Below are 2,500 nucleotides of genomic sequence, written 5' to 3'. Positions count from 1 at the left end.
GGGACTCTGAAAAATGTTCAGCCCTTTCGGCTCGGGGTTGACCTGGTGGCCGAGAGGGGACTCGGACGGCAGGCAAGCCGCCCTGGCCTCACCCACCCCGGCCGCAGCGAGGGACTGCCTCCCGGCCGACTGGATCGGGCCCCTGGAAGTCTGGGGGGAAAAAGAAAATGGAACCTGACGCCTCCGAGGAGGGGGCGCCCAGGGAAGGAGGGAGATCCGGGTCGACCTGGTGACCGGACGGGAAAGCGGCCACCGGGCGTGCCCGTTCAAACCTACGGGTTGACCTGGTGGCCGGGAAGCGAACCGGCCAGCAGGCGAACCCGTTCGATTCCACGGGTTGACCTGGTGCCCGGGAGGGGACTCTGAAAAATTTTCAGCCCTTTCGGCTCGGGGTTGACCTGGTGGCCGAGAGGGGACTCGGACGGCAGGCAAGCCGCCCTGGGCTCACCCTCCCCGGCCGCAGCGAGGGACTGCCCCCCCACCCACCCACCCCCCCGGCTGACAGGATCAGGGCGCACTGGATGTCCGGGACAATATTTTCCCCGACGCCGGGGAGGGCGGGCGGGCGGAGGGGCTCTGGCGGCCAGCCCGGGCCCCGGAGCTCGAGAAGGAAAAAAGGACCGGGCCCGCGAGAGACGGGGGCCCTGCCGCAGGGGGGCAGTCCGACCGGGGCTCACCGTGCGGCAGGCCCGGGCGTCGGCAGGGGAAAGCGGGCGAGGAGGCGCGGGGGCCGGGTGCCTACGGCCATACCGGACCGAACGCCCCCGATCCCGTCCGATCTCGGAAGGTAAACCGTCCCGGGCCTGGCTAGTACTTGGATGGGTGACCGCCTGGGAATCCCAGGTGCCGTAGGCAGCTTTTCCCGGTCCGAGCCAGCTCTCTCTCCTTTTCTGGGGAGGAAGGAGAGGGGGGGGACGGGCCGGAAAGCCCCTCGTCGCTCCTGCCGAGTCGGAGGTCGCGGCCGCAGGTCACGGGTCTGGGCGCCTGGGGTCCGGCTCCCCACCCGGCTTCCTCCGCGGAGGACCCACCGAAGCCGCTGGGGGAGACCCCGGGCATGGGGCGGACTGGCCCGGACCCTCCCGGCCGCCGGCCCGCAGGACCGCCCCGAATCCCCCCGCCCCGCGGCCACCCAGGCCAGGCCTGGCCAGGCGGGACGGACGGCGGGTGTCCAGCGCCCAGCGGCTTCCGCCAGCGGGGACCCACGGCCCCCAAAGCCGCAGGGGGAGGCCCCGGGCCCGGGACGGACTCGCTCGGACCCCCTGCGCCCGGGCGCCGGCTCGCGGGACCGCCCCGAATCCCCCCGCGGCCACCCAGGCCAGGCCTGGCCAGGCGGGACGGACGGCGGGTGTCCAGCGCCCAGCGGCTTCCGCCAGCGGGGACCCACGGCCCCCAGAGCCGCAGGGGGACACCCCGGGGCCGGGACGGTCTCGCTCGGACGCGCTCGGACCCCCTGCGCCCGGCCGCCGGCTCGCGGGACCGCCCCGAATCCCCCGCCCCGCGGCCACCCAGGCCAGGCCTGGCCAGGCGGGACGGACGGCGGGTGTCCAGCGCCCAGCGGCTTCCGCCAGCGGGGACCCACGGCCCCCAGAGCCGCAGGGGGACACCCCGGGGCCGGGACGGACTCGCTCGGACGCGCTCGGACCCCCTGCGCCCGGCCGCCGGCTCGCGGGACCGCCCCGAATCCCCCCGCGGCCACCCAGGCCAGGCCTGGCCTGGCCTGGCAGGCCGGCGTGCAGCTCCCCCGGGCTTCCTCCCCCGACGACCCGCGCCCCCCCGAGCCGCAGGCGGAGACCCCGGCCCCGGGGCGGACCGGCCCGGGCTCGCTCGAGCCCCCTGCGCCCGGCCCGCAGGACCGCCCCCCCCCCCCCCCGAATCCCCCGGGAGAGGCCCGGCCTGCACGCCACTGACGACCCGCGGCCCCCAAAGTCGCGGGAGGCGCCCCCGGCCCCGGGGGCCGGTTAGCTCCGTGTCGCTCCGCGCCCCCCCCGCCCCTCGCTGCCGGGACCGGGCACCGCCCCAGAGTCAGCCGCAGCCGGACGGCCTGAGAGCTGCCCTCCTGTGGACGACGGTGAGTTTACCTTGACACTAACCGGCCATCAGCCAGGTCAACCCCATTGCTAGACTGGGGTGGACCTGGTGGCCGAGTGGGGACTTGGAACATTTGACAGCTGCTCCCCGGGGCTTGACCGCTTGTCCTGAACGCCCCCCCCACCCCACCCCCCCCAGCCCCCGGCTCCTGCTCCCCTCTCCCCAGCCTCGGTGCTCCGCTCCCTGCCTCGGAGGCTGCCCCTTTGCGGCGCCTGCATCGCCTCCGAGGACGCGCACCTTCCGGAGGCTGGACGTAAAGCCTGACGCCCGCCACCGCCGCCGACCCGGCTCTCCGAGGGACGACTGTGAGGCCTCCCCCCACCCCCGGACCGCCCTGGGGACGACTGCTAAGCCTCCCCCAACGGACCGCCCGGGGGAAGACTGCTAAGCCTCCCCCACCGGACCGCCCGGG

The 2,500-nt window shown here is 75.5% G+C and overlaps 1 non-coding gene across 1 annotated transcript; it reads left to right on the top strand.

The window, feature by feature from the left end:
• Nucleotides 1–736: 736 nt before the first annotated feature.
• LOC128823863 (5S ribosomal RNA) lies at nucleotides 737–855 on the top strand. Its single transcript, XR_008442099.1, has one exon. It is a non-coding gene; the product is annotated as a 5S ribosomal RNA (ribosomal RNA).
• The last annotated feature ends 1,645 nt before the right edge of the window (nucleotides 856–2,500 follow it).

The sequence above is a fragment of the Malaclemys terrapin genome, chromosome 15 (genome assembly GCF_027887155.1).
Source record: "Malaclemys terrapin pileata isolate rMalTer1 chromosome 15, rMalTer1.hap1, whole genome shotgun sequence".
In the NCBI taxonomy this organism is placed as follows: domain Eukaryota; kingdom Metazoa; phylum Chordata; order Testudines; family Emydidae; genus Malaclemys; species Malaclemys terrapin.
The sequence above is the reverse complement of the archived record's forward strand: the minus strand, read 5'-3'. Positions and strand labels throughout refer to the sequence as shown.